General features: G+C 42.6%; 1 protein-coding gene and 1 pseudogene across 4 annotated transcripts in view; one reads left to right on the plus strand and one right to left on the minus strand.

Annotated features, from left to right (window-relative positions):
• Hecw1 (HECT, C2 and WW domain containing E3 ubiquitin protein ligase 1) overlaps positions 1 to 23,019 on the minus strand; it is a 268,078-nt gene that overhangs the window by 192,347 nt on the left and 52,712 nt on the right. The window lies entirely within an intron of this gene.
• Positions 1,400 to 11,098, plus strand: LOC125417561 (ADP/ATP translocase 1 pseudogene; annotated as a pseudogene).

Raw genomic sequence — 23,019 nt, forward strand, 5'->3', positions numbered from 1 at the left:
CATGAGCTATGAATACTTGTTACCGCTTCCAATCTCTCAGAGCGCTTTAGTGTCAATCAGCCAGGGCTGCTTGCTTTTTGTTTTTCTCTGACCCTTCATGTTCTACCCAAATGATATCTGATGGGAAAACATCATAATGTAACTCTGTACTTGACTAAGTCAATGATAAAGCTGTCTTCTGTGAAGAATAGCCGCTCCCAGGGTGTTTTTACTAAAAGCAGATTTCAGTGACAAACCATCAAAACATTTTCTTTGAGCGATGAGCAAAATGATTTGGCAGAATTATGCAAAACAGGCCACTGCCTGCAGTAACTAAAGGCTTCTTTGTATTGATTTCATGCAACTTTCCCATCTCATTCAACTTTCCCATCACCAGTACAGTAATTTAATACTACCTAGTGACAGCAGGCAGAGAAACGGCAGAACCAGCACAAGATTTTCAGGGTGAATCCCCTGTAGTGCACTCCTCTGCTAAGATGAATTATTCAGTAAGTCTGATATAGTAGACACGCCCTCCTTTGCCGTATTTTAAGTTAGCATGGATTTACCAGGATGTAAAGCTATGGTAAGTGAGAAGTAACTGGTATATTCAAAACTTGAGTCTGGGCTATAGGCCTGAAAGATTTGCTGAAAATTAGGCAATTTATGTCAACAAGATTAGGCGGAGGGGCCTGCTGAGAGGCCCAGACTAACGTAAGGTGTCACCTAACTTGTATTTTTTGTTTGCTTTCATTTCTTAGGAATCTGTTCCTCCCAGGGACCCTTGAGAAGGGGGATTTTTATTTACTGTCAGCTGTGGCGACATACACCGTGAACATTATGGCGTTTAAAACCTAGAAGCAGAACTTATGTTTGAGAGGAGAGAGCAACATTTTAAACCAAATAAATGAAAACTCACACGTTATAGAATGAGAACTTTTGTTGGTATTGTTGAGACAGGACTTCTCTGTGTAGCTCAGGATGGCCTTGAACTTGCTATCCTCTATCCTCAGCTTCCTGTCAGTCACATGTGCAATAGCTCACAGTTGCTATTATGCGTAGCTCTAAGAGTAGGGCCTTTTGATAAGAAACAGCAACATTTTAAGCTGCGAATAGAAGATGAAATTTCCATGAGTTTCCCGGAAAAGTGCCAAGGGTAAGGAGCCTTCAAATAAAGAAATGAAGAAAGGGATGGAGGTAGAACACATGTCTGAAGGAAAATTTCAGGCACTGAGCAGAGCAAGCACAATATCCTGAGGCAAGAAAGCACTTGAGCTTCCTAAGAAAAGGCAGGAAGGGAGGCCAGCATAGCCAGACCAAAAGCAATGAAGGGGAGGACAGTGGGACATAAAGTTAGAATTAAAAGCAGAGGACAGATCATGGCAGGCTTAGTTCTTCGGAAGGACAACAGTGGTCATACATGAGGTATGGAGTTATTCAGGATGCCCAATTAAAAAGTAGCATGATCTGGTTGGCCTTGAACATCTGGAGTCTGGAAGGAAGGCAAAGGAGGGAGCTGGGAGTCCTTGCAAGAATCCATACTAGACACGACCATGGTATGGTCAGAGTGGGTCCAGTGGGGAGAGATGCTGTGAATGGAAGTGGACGGGAGAGAGCGCTCACGGCGAGGGCTGCCTTGCATGTAATGTGAAAAGCTTCTTGCTACCCTTGGCTTGTTCAGACATATCTATGCAGCTCTTGCCAAGCAAGGATGCTGACTGCTCCCTACCTGCCATGAAACCCGTTCCTCGAGATGTCAAGCAGGGTGTTTCTTGTGCCAGAAACTAGGATCTATGACCACATCTCTTTCTAAATTTGCTCATTCCATTACGAGCACCGCAGTTTCTGCTTTGCCCATTGAACCACTACAAGCGTTTAAAGGTTTACTGCGTTTACAAGAATTGAACTCCTGTGACCCAAAGAAGGGTAAAACGGAAGCTAAGAGGCTGTCTGAAGGCCCTGGGCTATCAAGGCCAGATGAAATGGGCAATTTCTGAGCAGAGGCATCTTGCTTAAAGGCGATTGATTACCATTCAGAAGACAGAGACTTCTGCCAGGATAAAAACTTATGGGCATGGTTAGTCCAGGGTTTTCCTTTTTCTTTCCTCTTGCAATAAAGGATTATTCTGAATCCCAAACAGGAGGAAGCCAGCAGCTTTACATAGGGGAGATAACCTTGGGGTCTCAGTGGCACAAACGTGCACATAGAGGAGATATTTGACTCTCATTACTTCACCCATGGGTATGGAGAAATAATGATAAAATTGTTATTGCAATATCAGTTCACTGATCAAGGAACCTCATGTGCTCCATTATAATAAATAAGAATTATATTTGATATATATATGATATACTTATCATATATATATGTATATGTAGCCTTATTTAAAGGCAAATGGCCATCTCTAAACACTTGCACATATATACAACACTAAAAGGGCTCAGTAGAGTACGTACACATGTGTGCGTATATATACATACATACACATATAGGTATAAAAATAATAATTAAAAGAGAAATGGTCATGAATTTGGGAGGGATGGAGCATGAAAGGAGTTGAAAGGGGGAGAGAAAGCAATGGAAACAATATAAACATAGAATTCATGAATATATAAAATTCTAAAAATGGTTTTAAAACATATATTTTTTAAAAAGGCTAGTAAACTGTGAAGTATAGGGCATTGTGGCAACCCATCCAGCATTCTATTTACTCCTTAGTGCCCTACCCATTGTCACATGTCTTGCTCAAGATGGTTATGGAGAAAGAATTGCTCCCACCTATGGACGGTGGACTCAGTCATGAAATATGTAATAGTCTTTGAAAAATTAAATATGATCTCTACCTTTAAGCAAGAAGCTAAGTGGTAAAAAAAAAGAAGCTAAGTGGTATCATGGATTTTCACCATGTGAAGACACACAGTGCAGAGGGAGGCACACACACCAGCATATGGGGTAGCTAACCCACAAAGCTCAAAGCAGTTGCAGCCAACCTCCAGCCAAAATGTAATGTGAGGGGAAAACAGCCTTTTAGTGTGGTAGCTGCATGGATGCTGCTCTCAAAGCCTCACTGGCACGTCAGACTAACAGCTCATACCCACTTTTACAGTGCAGAGAAGGGGGCCATTTCTCGTGGTTATTATGTAAACATGTACTTAGTGGATCCCTCAACTGCCCAACTTTGAAAGAGAAACTTCTCAAGTGAGATACAATTGGGGCACAATTACAGACTTCAATTATAGCCCTGAGAGGCTTCCTTTATTTTTCCCCTCCAAGTGACCCATTCAGACTATGTCTATTAACGGAGCCCTCTCCTTTTTCCTTTTGTATTTACTGATCTCTCAGCTCTTTCTTTATAAATAGCTTTGCCTGGTCACTGTCAGGGCTCAGCTTGAATTTCAGTAGGTGTCACATTAGTCTGTGTTTTGTTCACCTCCCCTATCTCCTTTCCCCAACAAGGACTTATTACCTGCTGACACAGAGGAACCTGAATTCTGCACCTCCATCACATAGCTATGCTACTGGCAAAGGCTCTCAGCTAAATTCCTATATCCTCCATAGGTTGTTATCTCAAAGCCTAGAAATCAGGGAAGATGTAAGTATCTAGCACCATATCAAGACAGCGTCTTCTCCCTGAGTCTATATTCTTGGATCATTTCAGTTTCTTGTCTGGTGAGCAGTGAGCAACTTGATTAGATATAAATGCAAGCTTGATGCTATAGACTAATGGATTTACACTGGAAAGTATTTGTATTATATAGGAGGGGTTTTTTCAGGTCATAGCATCTAGAGATGGGGCGGGAGGAAGATAAACTGAGGAGGGTAACTATCCTGTCTTCCTCTACTGTTCTTCATGACAAAATGAAATAAGGGAAAAGCTATTGTTCACATTAATCCAGAGACATTAAAGGATCTCATATGTACAGACATATCAGAATAGGTTACTGGTTCATTGTCCTTAACTAGAATGTAATAGTTTGAGGGATGGGGGTAGGGAGGAATAAAATAGGATGCCTTTAATAATGGCATACTCAACCAAGTGAGATAACATACCAGGTGTACTCTACCCAGAAAACCCATGTCATATGCAAGGACCACAGGGATGCTTGCAAGAGAAGGGCCATGGGGATACTTGCACATGGAAGAAAGGGAAAGGATCAAAGGGATGCTTACACATGGAGAAAAGTGAAGGACCATAGGAATGTCTGCCATGATGGAAAAGAGAAGTCATATTCAAATGAGGTGATGGGAGTCGGAGGCTAAGTGACTCTCGGTTGTACACCAGGCAGATTAGTGCAGAGAAATAGTTCAAGTCTCATTCTATCACTTCCTGTCTCTGAGATACTAAGCAATCTGTGGTTTTTTACTTCAAGTGAGAATTACAAATGTATGTTCTCCATAATGTTTTTGGTAATTGGAAGTGAGAAATAAAAGAAAAAGTCATAAGAATATGAGGAGACAAAAGTCAATCAGTCTCTTTCTGCTTTATTAAAAAAATTGACAACATCAACGAAACACTTCTGGGACCTATGCGATGGTTCAGTGAATCAAAGGGATGACTGTCAAGCCTGGCAGGCTACTTTTAATTCCTAGAAACCATGTGGTAGAAAGAGAAACAGATTCCAAAAACTTGTCTTCTTGTTTCCATATGAGCTTTGTGACACACGCATGTTTTTAATTCCACATACATTTAGATTTACAGAAAGTTATAATGATATTAGAATGAATTTCCTAATTTTATAACATAGATTTTCTAAATGTAAACTTTTGTTAACTGAGTTTTGTTTCTGTTTCTACATTTCTCTGTGTGAGAGACAGGTATACAAAGGTGATGTACACATGTGTGTATTTTTTTGAATCATTTAAGATTTATCTATTGACAGAATGTTCTCCTCTTTCTTAATATTTTGGTTTGTATTGCCTAAACACAATAAATTCTCTTATATAACTGTAATACAATTATTTTTGGAAATTAGGAAATTCGGGCAAGTGCAGAGCCTTGACAAGTACAGGCACCAAGCATGAGATCCTGAGTTCAAGCCCTGCAGCCCACATTAGGATGGAAGGAAGGAACCAACTCCCCAAAGGTGTCTTTTGACCTATACACACACACACACTGTTGCATGAATAAACCTCTAGATGCAAATAATTTTTTGTTAAAGTTAGGAAGTTATCAGCGTAGCACTATTAGTTAATCTAAAACGTTTACTCTGATTCTGCCAGTTTTCTTAACAGATTTCCTGCAATAGCACTAGTGGGCTCACGGTCCTAGCAGTTTGGTGCTGTGCACACACACGGTAGCACTAGTGGGCTCACGGTCCTAGCAGTTTGGTGCTGTGCACATGCTATGCACCGCTATGTAAGTTGAGCCTGCAAAGTCTCTGCTCCCACCCCAGCAGCCTGCATAGCACCACACCAAGGCAGTCAGCAGAATGAGCATCCACTCAGCTCCAGTTTTACTTCTTCATGCCTTGTGATTGAGGCCTGTGATACCCTCAGCAAAAACAGGGGCTCACTGGTTAGCTCTGGCAACCAGCCAACTGGAGTCTCAGGGACTTCCCTAGGCAACAACTTGTAGGAAGCTATCCTAATTCCCAAACTGGGATTTTCCTCTTTTGTTTTTACTTTTCAGCACTCACTGATAGATATCTGTTACTCTCTTTCTCTCTCTTTTTCCCTTCCTCCCCTCTCCCCTCATCTCTCTTTCACACACACACACACACACACACACACACACACACACACACACACACTTTTTTAAAAAAGTGTATATGGATATGGTAAGCATCCAAGGCTTTCCTCTGATCATCAAAATCAATTCTGTGCGCATTGCAGTGCACAGAACAACAGAGGGAAAGTTAATCTCATGGAGGAGGACTGGAAAGCATTGTGAAATGGTTCTGTCACTCTAAAGTGCACAGTAACAGCTTGGCCTCTGGCCTTCACAAGGTTGGCTCCTACTTTTTGGTTGCGGAGGCCTCGGAGGAGCTGCCTCTTCCACCCATCCCTGCTGACTTCACCTCATAATGTTGGAGTTAGAGGTCCAGGTGTTTCTTCATGCATTGCTGCATGACCCAGAACTGGTCTCCACAGTCTGATGACTGAATTTACTCTGTGCTATAATGGAAACAAGTAAAGGTGAACTCGAACTGTTCCCTTTGACGGTCACTGGCCATTTCTCCAAAACAAAGGCGATCCTAGTTAATGTTTCATTTGGACAATATCACTCTGGGTTCTTTGTGTATGTTGTACCATCTCTGTACTGTTGGGAGTTATGAGGTAGTTTGCTATCAAATGGATAAACTGACCCTTTCTTTCTTTCCATGGCTGTTCCACACACTCTGTCCTGGACAAAGTCAGTCTCTAGGCTGTAACAGAAACAAGTGCCAGCTGGAGGTACTGAGGTCCGCAGGACCACTTCTGCCAGCCTGGTCCTCTTCTCCTGATCTGAGGTCTGCAGGACCACTTCTGCCGGCCTGGTCCTCCTCATCTGCTCTGAGGTTCACTTCTGCCAGCCTGTTCTTCCTCACTTCTCAACCACTAGTACTGTCCTCAGCCTGCATGCCTCTCCTCCACTCCCTGGATAGCAGGAACTACATTTCCTGAAGGGATTTTCACTGGCTAACCTGTGGCTCTAGAGCAGCTTTACCCATCACATGGAGAATCTCTGTTCAGACTTTTTATTTTTAATGTTTTATTACCTTACTAGGTATCAGATTTCCTTCTAACTTTTGATATGTACTCTTGATTAACCTTCTTCCTTCTCTCTACCTCTTGCTAATATTATTAACACTAATAGACAATTAATCCAAAGAAATAAAATATGTCACTTTTGATAAAAGTCATTCATTATAAAATCATTTGGAGTAATTTATAAATCAGCACATCAATTAATTAAGTATTACTTCAAATAGATACCTGTCTTGTGACTAAGTTTTGTACCTTATTCTGGAGTTATTCACTTTCCAGGACGGGAAAGACTCATCATACTTTGTCAGGAGATCTCTAGTTATACCTGTATATTGATAAAGTCTTGAAAAGGGGAAAATGCTTATCTATTTCTATCTTCATTCACATTTCTTATTTAATATTTTAGTGACTTGTTTTAATTGTTAACTAACCTCATGTATATATTTAACATAATCTTGGAGCTACAGAGTTCATCATTCTGTTTACAGAAAATACATGCCAGAAACAGTAGACTCATCGAAGCAAATCAAATTGTTTTGTGTTAGAAAAGCTCTGGTCTCCATTTAAATATAAATATATGTGTTAATGAATGTATGAAGGACCATAAATATGACTAGACATAGAGGGTAGAGTGGAAGTTTGTGCTAAATTAGTAATATATAACCAGTAAGAGTAATGAAAAATCTATTTTAAAGCATCCAGATATGTACCTCACAGCACACAGCATCCCCTTTCGAATATCATACCTTATCTCTCCAGAGACGTGCAAAGCACAGATGGAGGGGCCACTGCCAACATCTGTGATGACTGGAACACTTAGTTTTGAGGAGGATTTTCTCTTTGTTGGATGCCTCTGAAGCATTATACCCTGTGGATAATGCACTGGGTTCAAAATTGAGACAGGACTGTGTCCTTTTTTTAGGAAGAATGATTACAGATTTATTTTATCAGATCGGTTTTAGAAAGAAAAACACAGAAGGTGAGAGTTTGAAACAGAATTCAACCAATAGCTCCATGTTTGGGTATCCTTTAGAAAGGTGCAGTAGTTTGAAGGAGAATATCCCTTATAGGTCCGGTTATTTAACACCTGGTCCTAGTTGAAGGTACTGTTTCGGGAGGTTTAGGCGATGTGGCCTTAATGGAGGAAGTATGCCATTGGAGGTTGGTTTTGAGAGGTAAAAGCCTCTTGCCACTTCCAGATAGCTCCCTTTCCCTACTTGTGTACGTAGGCTCCTGAGGATGTGAGCGCTCAGCTTCCTGTGCCAGCAGCCATGCCTTTTTGTCAGGCCACTTCGTCGAGATAGACTCACAGCCTTCTGGAACCAGAAGCTCAGATAAACTCCTCCTTCTATGAGTTGCCTTGGTAATGGTGTTTTATCACAGTCACGAAACAGTGACTAGTACAAAAGCCTTTCTCCTTCCAAGGAAGTCGTGTCCCCCTGGTAGGAGGATTACTGCTCTAGGAGACTGTGGGTTCTTGGAGGACTAAAGAATCAATATCCTGTATCACCAGAGCTTACCTGCTTTCAGGGTCAGAACAATTCAAGTAAACATTCATAGGTTACAAGATTAGTTCATTCAGTAAAAGAAGGAAATTATGGTGTTCTAATTGAAAGATGGGAGCTCTTCAAATAAGTCCAAAAAAATTTGATACCTAGAAAATTGTAAAGGCTAAAATTTTCATCTTGATTTTCAGCGAATTGCTGAACACACACACACACACACACACACACACACACACACACACACACACCTTCTACCTAACCTTTCCAAACTCTTCCACTAATTTTTCCTTAGCATGCACACAAGTTATCTCCCAATAACCTGAATTGCATAATATTCTTCGAGTCTCACACCAGGGTCTCATTTTCTGAAAATCATTCTATTCTTAGTTCATCTTAACTGGCCCTTTCACTTACCCATTCTTTAAGTTCTCTTTGGTCGGCGATAAGTGACGTGTCAACTTCTATGGAACTTCTCTAGATGAAAGATTCGCTGACTACCAAGGTTTGATACAGCTGGCATAGCAGGTTGCAATGACTCTTAGTGGGGGAAGACACCTCACACAGGTTCACAGTGTCTGATTCCAGGTCGGTGAGGAAGCTGCTAGTGCCACAGAGTCAAAGGCCTAGAAGCAGGTGACTTCAAATCGTGTTCAACTCTCTGGCCATCCTTTAGATCCAAATTGAAAATTTTAAAGAGTCATGGTTCCTATGCATTAAAATTCTCCCGACAGTCAGCACCTCACTTTAAATGGAGACAGAGGAGCTGTGTGTGTCGGATAGCGCGTGTCAGACACGGGTGCCTTGCCCTCCCTACCACTTTACTCTAGTCATTATCCCTTCGCTCTGTGATAGCTCCCAGCCTCTTGCTTCATTCCTCTTCCTTCCTGCCAGCATTCAGAAGTGTCCCTTCCATTTTCACTCAGATAATTTATTGATTTCCTTTTTTCAGCTGACAGAGGAAAGACACCTTGCATCTTGGAAAAAAAAAAAACCCTCATCCAATCCCAACATTTATTCACAGAGTTAAAAACACAAAGGAGGGGCCAGAGAGACGGCTAATCAGTTAAGATCTCTTGCTGCTCTTGTGGAAGACAGATGTTCAAATCCCAGCATCCCCACTGGGAGTGTCATAAAGTTCTATAACTTCAGTTCCAGGGAACCTGGCACCCTATTCTGGCCTCAGCAGGCACCAGGCATGCACACAGCACACACACATGTATATGTAGGCATTCATACATAAAATAAAATAATTAAATGAAAAAGAAAAAACATAAAGTACAGTCTGGCGTGGCGATGCAAACCTATAAATCCACTCAGGACGCAGAGGCAAGAGGATCACAGCAAGTTCAAGCCCTGACAACATTGTGGCATATGCTTCATAAAACAAAACAAACAACACAAATCAAACAGAAGCCTAGGTCCTTGTGTCTCCCAGAGACAGAGACAGTGTGGGTATAGAGTGAGGCAAGGGTGCTGCAGCTATAGGCTGTCAACTTAAGGGGATTGGTGTGGGACTCCCCTCTGTATGCTGTGAATATTTTTTTATTACCATTGGTTAACAAAAAGCTACTTTGGGCCTATAGCAGGGCACAATATAGCCATGCAGGAAATCTGATATATAGAGAGCTGGTGGAGTCAAGAAGATGCCATGTAGCTACCTAAGGAGAAAGATGGCTGCCGGAACCCTCTGGAACTTTGCTGGTAAACCATAAGCCTCACGGTAAAATACAAAATAATGAAAATGGGTTAATTTAAGATAGAGGAGCTAGGGGGCTGGAGAGATGGCTCAGTGGTTAAGAGCATTGCCTGCTCTTCCAAAGGTCCTGAGTTCAATTCCCGGCAACCACATGGTGGCTCACAACCATCTGTAATGAGGTCTGGTGCCCTCTTCTGGCCTGCAGGCATACATGCAGAAAGAATATTGTATACATAATAAATAAATAAATAAATATTTTTTAAAAAAGATAGAGGAGCTAGATGGCAATATGCCTAAGTGATCGGCCTAGCGCTAATGCAATGAATACAGTTTCTGTGTGATTATTTCAGTTCTGGGTGGTTGGGAAATGAACTAGCAGCCTCCGTCTACAGGGGTTCAAGCTTTGAGCTTCCTTAAGGGTTTCTCGGCTGGTGGCATTGCTGTGGCTGTTGCTCCAGAGAGTCAAACTGCCCTTGCAGGTCCAGCATACCAACAAACGGACCAGTGCAGAGAACACTACAAAGGCATCATTGACTGTAGTGTGAGAATCCCCCCACAGCAGGATTTCCTTTCTCTCCTTCGGGGGGTGGTAACTTGGTGACTTCCCCAACACAAGCCCTCAATTTCGCCTTCAAGGATGTGCAAGCAGATCTTCCTGGAGGCCCTGGGGCGACATCACCTGGCTTCTGATGGGGCAGCTAGGGCCACTTCCCTCTGTGCTGCCCGCCCACTGGGTTTTGTTATGACCAGAATGGCTGCCGACGTGTGCAAGGGGTCTTTCCAGTGTGAATTCAATGGACTGGGCTCTTATTTCACCAAGATCTTCAAGTCTGATGGCCTGAATGGGTTCTCAGGGTTTTAGCGTCCCTATCCCGGGGAGCATCATCATTTGCACAGTTGCCTACCTTGGAGTCTGTGACACCACTACCAAGGGGATACTGCCAGACCCCAAGTATGTACACATTACTGGGACCTGAGTGATTGCCTAGAGCTTGAGAGCAGTTGCAGGGCTGGTGTCCTATCTATTTGATAATGTTCCTGCCTGGGTGGTGATTCAGTATGGCTGGAAAGCAGCTGATATGTATACAGGGACACGTGACCGCTGGAGGAAGATTGCAAAAGAGGAGAGAGCCAACACTTTCTTCAAATGTGCCTGATCCAGTGTATTGAGAGGCATGGGTGGTGCCTTTGTATTCGGTACTGTATGGTGAGATCAAAATATATGACTAATGTAATCAAAACTGAAGTTCACTGGTTCACACATTCACAGATCCATTGTGTGATTTAAAATAACTATTCTTGGAAGATTAAAAAGACAGATCTGGGATAAAACCAGACCTCAGAAAAATGTTTTGTTGAGTGTTCATTAAGCCACAAATGTTTTTTAAATTTATTTTACATTTAGATTCCCACAGCAAACAGAAGATAGCTTATCACATGTGTTCTATTAATTATCTGATAACTGATAATGAAAAAGTAACTGAGCATGAATCATTAATAAAGTTGAATCAATACAGAAAAACAAAACAGAAAGCAGGCATCTTGCAAATTCTCATGTATTAAGATAGCAAGGGAAGGATAGGGCAGAAAGGAAGGAGGTATACTCACAGATACCACAGCACTCTACTAAGGAGATAATAAAAACCATCAGACAGTCCTGAGAGAGAAATGTCTCAGATGCCTGAAAGAGCTAAAATCAGAATGTGCCACCCAGGAAGCAGAATAATGCCTCTCACCAAAGCCTGGAGAACATCATGGTCCGTCCCTGACTGAAGACGCCTGGCTTTAAAGAGAACTCTACTTCTAAGCAAACAGCAGTGACAGGGCAGTTTCAGGCTGTAAGGCAGACTCCAGCGAGTCTGTCACAGTGTACCACAGACAGGATGATTCAGTAGGATGGGTGGTCACCACCGCTCTGCTTTCCTGAAACTGTCTAGAGCCTCACACAGATAGGCAAGCTAAGCTGACAAGGGATTTTCCTACTTCTCACTGCTAATGCCGCCACACTGCAGGCAAAGACTTACAAATGCTAAACATGGGATATTATTTTGCACAGATAACCAACTTCCATACCTGCAGAGGTTCCAGAAGTGCAGAACAGCTAAAAGCTGTGGCAGCTTGGATAAAGGTGACGCCCAAGGCGGGTCCAAGCATGTCAGAGCTGAACAGAGCTTCACATCCAAGGCTCAGGCTTCCTTAAAGGGAGATGAATCCACACCCCAGGTTCTCCACTGGAAGTCAGAGGCATTGGAGGGTCGACTTGTCAATTTAGAGAAAAGGAGCCAGTGTTGCCTATCAGCCACTGGAACGGGAGCTCTAAGAAGACCAAGAATCTAAGAACTGCCTCAGAGAATGTGTCTCAGGCCCAAGATACCAAGAGAGGTCACGATTCATACCACATGGAGAAGAAAGGAGCATGGCCAGTTAAAAATCAACATAAATACGTGACATGGAGTAGTGAATCCCATGAGGCTCAGAAAAAGCAGATGAAATGGCACTCTGGATGATATAATAGTCCTATATTAAGAACAGATTGTTTCCCCCTCAAAGTTAATCCATATTTTATAAAAACCCTATCTTCGAACTGTCTTGACTATGTGATAGCAGTGTCCATTTGGCTCCATTTTGAGAGCAAATGCAGAAGAAGGATTCTGTACCTTGTCATGCATGTAGACACCTAACACTATCCACAATGGTAAATAACTTACTCCTAAAACTAAAATGCTAAAAGTAAAATTTATCAAAGTAGATTGGAACCATATGAATATAAGAGCATATTAAAACCATATCAAGAAAAGCAGGCTCCAGGCCTTAATGGACACGGTAGATCAACAAAGGTCCCTACACTCTCATATAGACACCTTTGAAGGAGAGGACACTTCACAATATGATGGCAATGGTCCTAACTGATCTGTCATTTAAGTGTGTTAAGAGACCAACACACGAAGAACTTTCCCAACTCTGCCCTGGCTTCAGTCTGAGACTGGCACATTGCTAATTCAGCCTATTGGAATTGCCATCCACTTGTGCATCTGCCCACCTGACAGGACCTAGCCCTGCATTCATCTCTTCAGCTTGATTCACCCTTGCTTCGAAAGGCTCAGCTCTGCCCCTTCTGCCCCTGCAGCCTAGCTCTGATTTGAGCTGGGCTGTGAGCATCTTACCTAACCATCACTGTGGCTCTTTTGCACCTGTGTAGCCCTCTGCCCTCTGTTTCTAGCAAGGCCTCTGTAAACTCTGCTAAGGACTCTTTATCTCTTTTGTTGCCATTCTGTAATCTACATATTTTCATATAAAGAGATCTAACTGTCGTGTGCTTTGCATGCAAGGTATGAGCTGAGACAACATTAGTAATTAAGATTGGGGTAGAAGCTCCTGTTTTTTTTTTTTTGTTTTGTTTTTGTTTTTGCCAATGGCCAGCTACAAGAAAAATAAAGCAAGACTACTTGGAAAAATTGCAGGAAAAATAATTGACATGTGCCATCAACTGTGGATTTGTTGTTTAATAAGTCCTGATATTGTAGCAATAGACATATGTATCCTTCACCTTTAGGGCTATCTATATTTCTGACATAGCACACTCACTACACCTGCAGTGAGATAAAGCCACCATGGGGGAGGCCGCAACAAAGAAGTGGGAGACTTTGAAACTTGTGACATAGAAGTAATAAAAAAATAATGTAGGAAAACTCTTACAGTAAGAATGGCTCCTTAAAAGGTTCAGAGAGGTAGAGGAGGAAGTGGAGTCAGAGGATAGAAATGTGATTTAACAAAGAACAAAAGAATATGGCCCAAAGAATCTGCTCAGTGAATGGGCGGGCAGTCTAGACGTCAGAGACTTATCTATTGAGAAGGAAGAGGAGAAGAACAAAGTGTAGCGCTTGAGTATAGAGATCTGAAAAACATAAAAGTTAAAAGAAAACATGGGAAAAGAATAAAAACGTAGAATAACACTAATGGTTTGTCCAGAAACTTGATAAATGGAGGATAGGTATTATTTAATACTTTCGGCATTTTCAGATATGTGGAACAATAGAGTTGATAAGACCAAGGCAGTATAGTAAGTCCAAAGCAGAGTAACTTACAGAAATCAGTGCATAAACACAGCATGCAAACCAGCAGAGCACAGCAACAACCCCTGAACATCAGCACAGGATGAGATTACCTAAAGTGTGACAGCAATTAGAAGCATATTTTCTACACAGCAGCAAACCACTTCAGAAAATAATGCAACAATGTATTCAAAGGGAAAATACCACAGCTAGCCAAGGATTATGTATTTAGCATAATCTGTAATTCAAGAAAAAGGGCTGACTCAGGTATAACAAAAACAGAGATTTCCTCCTCTGAATAACTTAAACCACCATGTTCCTCTTCCTGGTCCCCATAGGCTCATGGGAATATAATACTGCAAAACGCACTCAGCTCAACTCCAGAAGTCCCCATTGTGTTTAACAGTTTTTCTCCTTCTTATTTCTTTTTAATCTTTTTTATAAAAATTGTTTTTAATGAGCTATACAATTTTCTCTGCTCCCCTCGCATCCCCCTTCTCCCCTCTCCCATGAAGTCCAAAGTCCAGGTCTTTTCCGAGACTCAAGGCAATACCTTAATTGTAACCCCTGTACAGTGAAAAGAAAAATTACATACTTTGACAACATTATGCCACAAGATGTGTATATTACCATTCTAAAAGAGAATAGAGGCACTGGGAGGAAACACTGGACCAAAGGAAGAGCAGACCCCAGCGGGACAAAAGCTAAACCTGTAGGCCATGCTCTGATCAAAGGCATTAGTTGTGATCCACCACCTTGACTGCCTGCAAAACACATATTTTTCTTGGACAGGTCCTGCTAACTGCATCCAGATCTTGGCCGACATCCCACGGTTCTCACATCTCCAGCATCTTCCTGTCTCCCCACACCCAGGCTTTACGTTCACAGCTGTAGCCTCTCAGGGACTCCCGCCATCTCCGAGCCTTCAAGTAAGGATTTACCCGCCATATCCGGCCAGGCCTCAGTGGCTCTGAAACTACGAAGGAAGACTCCACTACGCCGTCATTCTTGTATCCTTCATGCCTCTAAAGCCACAGCGGTTTGGACGACACAGCCAATGTTAGCTACCAGCTTGGGACACCCTCTGGCCACCCAGGGTCACATTTGCAGTGACTTTAGAAGTTGCCTTCTAGAAATCCTTTAGACTGTCTTTCACAAGTCCGAGGCTGGTTGGGTGGAGCCTTGGCTTCCAGGTAGCATTTATATAGCTCCAGCACAAAGACTGCGGCCTCTTCTCAGCGGCCGTAATCGCGCCAGAAACTATAGCCTCTCTCCCAGAACAGGCCTTCCCTGAAACATTTTGCTTACCAGTGATCATTTTCTCTCCCGTCTGTACATTTTGTATTTACTTTTGTTCTTTTTCAATGTTTGAAGGATTTTTGTATGTTAGGTCTCAAATCTGGGACAAATGACTGAGGTGCCTATTTAACATATCAAAATGGACCTTAAGCACTGGGTTCTCCCAGCATCCCTCAGTTCCTACCTGCGACAGGTTGTGGCTGGTATACCCTGCCCCCTACCCTAAACTCCTCCAGCCCAGGGGCTGGGCTGCCCTTCTCCCAGCTGCCCTTTGCTATATAATCCAACCATTTTGGTTACCTGGCTCTTCTGTCTACTCTTTACCCTCCTGGCCTCTTGGTCTGGCTCTCCTCTCCCCACCTCTCCTCTCTTGGCTTAGGGTCCTGTCCACTCTGGACTCTCCCGGATGTCCCTGCCTCTGGCTATGCTCTCCCTTTTATCTACAATAAACCCTGTCCTCCACCACACCCAGGAGCAGTCAAGTCCTTTCCTTCTTCTTTTTATCATTCTTCTGGTGCAGAAACCCAGGACCAGTCATATTGTTTTTTATTTCTTTTTTTTCATTCGTTATATATGTGTTTTTTTTCTGAGAGCCAAATAAATCCAAATGCAAAACTTTTGCTTTCATTTTAAGAAACCAAATTGCAGTGGTTTAAATGAGAAAGGATAAGCATCATTAATAACAATCATGCTACACACTCAACATTATGCAGTCTTGACACGTCCTCCATCCATTGCTTTTAAACTTAGCCTCAGGCAACTTCTTAGTGGATGGGCATAAAGAAGCTGGATTCTTTGTCAAAATATCACCAGAATGGTATGGCCTGTAGTCAACACGCTCTGTTTTTCTCTCTAAGACCCCTTCAGATAGGCTTGCACTGCCCGCACCGCTCTTGGTCCTGCTATGTGCCAGGCTCCGACTAGAATAGCCCTTTATGCTCTCCTGCCAGCATCCAACTGCTTTCTTAGACCAAAATTCAAAATCTTCCCCATTCCCGCACAAAATAACATGATCAGATTCTCTGTGACAAGAGTGCTGTGATAGACTATCACTACCAGGGCAGCACATAGAAGAGTCTATTTTAGCTTATGGTTCCAGAAGTTCAAAGTGCACAGCAGAAGGACAGCATGGCAGCAGGCAGCAGGAAGCAGGCAGCAGGCAGCAGGCAGCAGGCAGCTAGAGTAGGGAGCTGAGAGCTCACGCTATTTTACTGTTGGCATGAGGCAGAGAGAGGGTGGGACTAGATGTCCTCAAAGACATACACTTCCTTCAGCAAATCCCCCAAAGAGAGTCTGCAAGTGGGGATAACCTGTTCCAATGCCTGAGCCTATGGGGGAATATTTCTCATCTAAACCACCACATTTGTTTCTTAAAATGAAAGCAGAAAATTTACATTTGAAATTATTTGTTCTTTCAGGGAAAAAATCCTGCATATATAAAACTCCTCAATCAACCTCTGGCCTTCCTTTTCATAGGTGGGCCTAACCACAGTGAAGGCCTAAGAGCCCTAAAAATGCATATTGTTCATTTTAACGCCACACCTTACTCTTAGGCACAATACAGTGCTATTAAAGAGCCATGTAACTCAGGCGAGGGTGGTGCCAGCATTTCAACGCCCAGTTTTTCAGATTGAAGTAAGAGCATTCGTTCTATCACAATTTCAGTGTGGTTCCTTCAGCCTCATCTTTGATTCCGCACTAAAAGTACAGTTCCACTCCAGCCGGAGCCCTTGGGCACAGCTGTCAGCCACTCCACCCCCAGCATCCTATGATGGCCATTTCCATTTATAATTTCCCGTGGAAAACAAGAATCTCTCTTTTCTCCCTTCCTCCCTCTTTCTCCCCCCCTCACCGCTCCCTCTCTCCTTCCCTCCCCCCTATGCCAACAACTTTGATGTTTTCTCATGGCTATAGAGAAAACATCTTCCCGGTTTGGTGATCACATGAAAGACCTGGCATTTCTAAAAATGGCCGATAGGCTACAAAACTTTTTCTTGGGACATTATTTTTTTGGGGGGGGGGTGTGCATTTGAATCAGGTTCCAACCTTCCTAAGAAAGACATTTTCAGGAAAGGTTTTGAAAATGTTACTCTTCCACATGACTTCTTCCATTTCATTAAGTAGCCCCTAAAGAGGGAACATTTAAAAATACATTTCTAAGACTTGAAAGCCAGAGTAGAAAGACCAAGGGTACACCAATGCCACAGTTCAAAGCTCAATACCTCTGCCACATTTAGCCCTTGCTTTCTTTCTTTAAGTGACGACAAGGTACAAGAAGATCCACGTCTATGGACTAGGGGTTTAGCCTTGGGTTCAATCCCAGGCACTGTGTGAACTGGATGTGGTGATGTGTGCCTCCAATTCTAGCTCTGGGAAGATAGGCAGGAGGATTGGAAGTTCAAAGCCATCCTTAGCTGCACGAGGAGTTCAGAGACAACCTAGGGAAGAGACTTTCTTTAAAAAACTAAACAAAGAACAAAAACAAAAAAAAATAAAGAAGGAGAAGGAAGGAAGGAAGGAAGGGAGGAAGAAAGAAAGAAAGGAAGGAAGAAAGAAAGAAAAGGAGAGTCCAAATCCAAGAGCTAGAGTGAGAACTAGGTGAAACAGCATCTCACACAGTGACAGTGAGCATCAGCTAACTCAGCGTCAGCTGTCACACACGCAGTAGGCTGTGTGGAGGACTATCATTTGTTACTTTGTTTAATCTTATAGAGCACCTTATTAGTCTACTGGATTCCTGAGTGACATAAAAAAAATATACTAAATACTCTTCTAATGTGAAGGGCATTTAAAGTAACTTTTTGCCATATCCGTGGAATAATTTGATAACTCTGCCCATAGGGACAAGGAAGATAAAAACAGGGTACCCTAGAAACGTTCAACTTAAATCAAGCTAAACATGATGGATAAATAAAGATTTAATGTGACCAGTGTTCAGAAGAGAGTGTGCGCCATACAGGGGAGTAGACATCAAGAAGACAAGTAGATTTGTAACTTACAGAGAAAGGGGGAACCCTGCTACAGGGGGCATATAGTGTCTTCAAAATTCTACGAGTTCTTTACTAGGTGAGAACTGTGCTGTGTTTCAAGTGAATCATGACTCATTAAAAGCACATGAACCATTCTGAAGTAGGTGCTATGTCATTACAGATGAAATCAAGGCTCAGGATGATTCAATCCCCCATCTAAAGACAAATAGCAAACAAGTAGCGGAGTCAGGGCTAGAGCGCAGGCCTGCCTAAGTCTGAACTCCTTTTTAAACAAAATGGATAAATGTCAAGGGGCTCACCCTGGCTCACCCCGGCTGGAAAATGAGTACAAGCAAGGTGGATAATAGGTTGAAAATGTGATGAAGGACCCACATTGTTTCTGATATCAAGGTTCCAAGATTTGGGTCATTAGAAGTGGGGAAACACAACAAAAATTTCAGTGAAGTACATATTATTGGTGTAATGCTAAAATAACTTCTGAAACATCATCACACATGGATCCAAAAATAAGTCCTTCTGAAGATTGCCTAGTCATCCTTTCATAAGTTGAGTCATTCAGCTCCGGGCATGTGAGGAAGCAGTACTGAGCTTTCAAGGTCCAAGGCTTAAACTTATTTTCCGGGGTAATAAATAGTTGAGAATATTTATGCTGACATGGGACAAAATGTTCATCTATGAATCGTAAAATCATTTGCCTATCATTTCAGAAAAATTTCAAACCTGCGACTGTAGCATTCTGCTTCTTGCAATTTAATGCATATGAAAGAAATCCAGGGAGTTTGTTAAAGGGGAAATTCTTGGGGATGAGTGGTGATCTTCTCTTTCCCAAGCTATCAGGTCCACCTGCCTGCTGTGGGACTCCCCTTCTCTGTAGCACCAAACCTCCCCAGGTCCTGTGGGATCCTCCTAGGCTTCTCCTTCCCTAAACCTCCAGGAAGGGCTGCTCCTTCTAACCCCAAGACTTCCTGACTCTTTTGGGCATTCCCTTTCCTGAGCCACCACGCTTGCCAGACTCCTGTGGGGCTCCCTTTTGCCAGCCTATCAGGCAGCGCTTGCTTCTCTGGGACGTTCCTCTCCCATGCTGATAGCTAGGTCCACATCACCCAGCTCCAAAGACCTGTAGTGCCTCTGCAGTAATCAATCCCTTTTGCCTTGCTAGCAGTCCCACCTGCTTCCTCTTGGGCATCCCTCCCCTGAGATAGCAGGGTTCCTGGATACACATCCAACTTCCCACGGACTCCTTGCCCCAACCTTTGGATGACTTGAGTTTACTCAAGGTAGAGCAACTAGACTTGGTGAGTCAAGCCGGAAGATAATAGAAGAGAGGACCAGAAGGAGGTGTAGTGACTCCTGGACAATATCTGTTCACAAAGACAATAGCCTACTCTCAAAAGAACCTGAAACCCGCATTAAAATTCCATTAAAGAAAAAAGTACCAATCCTCTTACAACTTAATCTTGTCCTGAACATTATATATGCCTACACAGAAAGAAGAAAGACAGTCTGTTCAAAAGGAAAGAGAGACACAGCTAACAAACTACTTCAGAAGTACAAATCCCAGTCCAGAAATAGAAGCAACCTGAAGAATCATATTTGGATTTGAAACCTTAATGTCCCTCAAAATGAAGTCTTGATTCCTCACTGATGACACTTGTAAGGTACTAGAAAGGCTAGGGATTGGGTCCCTCTGAAAGCAAGGAGATTACTGGGGATATGTTCTTGAAGGGGTTAGCGTGCCTAATCTTGGTTGCCAACTTGACTGTACCTGGAGTCAACTAAAACTCAGTAGTTGAGCAAGCCTATGAGGGACTTTCTTGGCTGGATTCTTTGAAGTGGGAAGATCCACCCTAAATCTGGGTCCCATTTTCTGGTGGCAGCTGACATAAAAGGACATGGAAGAAGGAACCTTTTACCTTCTTATCCTTGGTCTTAATGGCAAATTCATCCATACAGCTCCTCAGGCATTACTTTGAGGCTATTAGAGCCCACTTCTTTGGGATTTCAGAGAAGACTGAATACCAGCAGCTCTCTAGAAATCCTTTGGAATTCCATCACCACATTGGGACTGCTAAGGCATCCAGTCTCAAAGACTGAGAAACTGTTGGATTTTTGGCCTTCCAATCATGAGACAACCATTTTTAGGCTACTCAGTCTAATGGAAACTAAGCTTCTGGCTCAAGATGAAAAAGTAAGAGAGTGATAGAGGAATTTGCATGAGGTCTTATTCTAGCCTCCTTGCATGCAAACAAAGATTTAACCACTCTACACTCGTGTGTATACCATACCCAACCCAAATAGCAAACCTTTTCTTCCCACTCACAAAGTAACAAAACTAAAGGACTTTTCTCAGTGGTGTTGCATATGTAATTTGCCCAGAGAGGAAGTACTCAATGAATGAATTATACAGGCCTGGCAATTACAATTTTAATGTATATATTAATATTTTATAATTATATTATACTTTAAATATAAATTTAATATACATTAACATATATGATTTTAATATAAATCAGGAAGACCTTCCAGAAATTATTTAAAATAATGGACATTTAGATTATAGTGGTTAGTCATTGGTTCCCTGGGCAAGTGAAATTGCCAAGAATTTTCTAACACATGATGAGTAATGAACTTCAACTGGTGGCAACATACGGTCACTGTGTGCCTAGGGAATAAAAGGACAGACAGCCCAGTGTAATGCACTCGGTCCCAAACAACCCTTCTTCAAAACTTCCATGGGACTGTCCCTCAGTAAACTAACCTTTCCTTTCCAGGAAACAGAAAGCTTCTCTTTTCTGATCAGACACACAAAGTGTCCATTTAATTTTCTTCTCTCCCTGCCCCTTTGTCTTAGCTAAGATTTTCACTGCTGTGATAAAACACAATGGTCAAAAGTGACTTGGGGTGGAAAGAGTTTATCCCATCTTACAGCTTGTAAGCTGGACGGCTCAGGGGGTAGAGCTCCCGACCACTCTGCTGGAAGACCTGAGTTCGATTCCCATCCAGGAAAATCAAGGCAGGAACTCAAGGTGGGCGCCTGGAGACAGGAACTGAAGCAGAGTCCGTGAGGGAGGGCTTCTTACTAGCTTACTCCTTGTGGCTTGCTTAGCCTGTTTTATTGTAGCACCCAGAGCCACCAGCCCAGGGGTGGGACTACTCACGGTGAGATGGGCCCTGTTACATCAATCAAGAAAATGCACCACAGTCTCACCCACAGACCAATCTGCAGGGGTCATTCTCTCAACTGAGGTTCTCTCTTCTAAAAGGAGTTTAGTTTTGGTCAAGTTGACATAAAGCCGTTCAGCACATCCTTTTACTCTTTCCTGAATGAAACGTAAGAAAAGATGGCATTTCTGGATTCCTGTGACATAAGGCTCCTCTGCTTTGTCTACCCCACCCATATTCTAAGGGCGAATCCCTTTTGATCTCTCTCCTTGGGTCCCAATATTTACCTCAGTCTTCATTAGACACAGTGCCCTTATGAGATGCCTCGCTTCTCAGCACTGGAGATTAATTCCCAGTTGCCTCAGCTGTTACCACGGTAGTCACATCTAATAGCTGGGCTTAGCTTTCTCTTTTTATTTCTCCCTAGAGAGCCCACAACGCATGAAACAAAGAACCCGAGCTGCCCTGGTTTCCAGAGGTGAGATGTCTGAGCTCGGCTGCTTCGCTGGATAGACTATGAGACCATTGTATGGAGAGACTTGGTGCTGGAAATCATGATTAAAGGCCCAGAAATATACAACAAAGGCAAATTCAATCACTCATTGAGATACGAGACAGCCTGCTTGCCTGTAGTTTTCCAGTTGTGCCTGCTTGTGGTGTATTAAAGACACATCTCTTTCCCGGCATACAGAAGTCTCTCCATTGTCTTGCCCAAGGATTACGTGAAAAGAAGAGTGTTTCCAAAACCAAGTATTCCTGAGAGTCTCTGATAATTAGGGCAGAGTTCTGATTGTCACATGTGTTCCCCGAGGGATCTATGCCAATTAAGAGGATGTGGGAGCTGGGAAAGGGAGATAGGACAGAAATGGCTCTGATCTTTTATCTCCTTGAATTGTTTATTTTCTCCCATCTTAATTACATGTTGTACTGGCTACTTTTATGTTAACTTGACACAAGCTGGAGACATCTGGGAACTGGGAACCTCCACTGAGAAAATGCTCCTACCAGATTGGACTGCAGCGAGCCCTTGCTGCATTACCTTAATCAGTGGTTGATGTGGGAGGACCTAGCCCATTGTGGGTGGGGCTGCTCCTGACCTGGTGACCCTGCGCCGTAAGAAAGCAGGCAAAACAATCTGGGAACAGCAAACCAGAAATAATATTCCTCCGTGGTCTACATCAGCTCCTGCTTCCACGTTCCTGCCCTGTTTGGGTTCCTACCATCAGTTTTATCAGTGTGACCTGAGAGCTAGCTGTAAGATAAAATAAACCTTTTCCTCCTTAAGCTTCTTTTATTCATGATGTTTTAATGTAATAATGGAAATCTCAAGATACATGTTATATTAGAGGGCAGGTACAAATAGCTGAATTGGTAAACATGAACTTTATTTGGCCTTATGTGTATATGTTCAATGAACAAACTCAGGTTAGTGAGAAAAAACCCAGTGGTGAAAATGCCATGGGTTGGTCTACCCTGTTAACCACGTATTAGGTTGGGTTCCTTTATTTCTTTTTTTCTGACCAGAGATCTGCTAAATGTTTGAATGTCATTGACACCAAAAATGAAATAGACATTTCCTGTACCCATCCACACTCTGTTCCTGAGGTACTTGGCTTTTCCAGGAAATAGCTCTGTGAAACCTGAACCC

Source organism: Myodes glareolus, chromosome 14 (genome assembly GCF_982192425.1).
Source record: "Myodes glareolus chromosome 14, mMyoGla1.1, whole genome shotgun sequence".
Lineage (NCBI taxonomy): Eukaryota > Metazoa > Chordata > Mammalia > Rodentia > Cricetidae > Myodes > Myodes glareolus.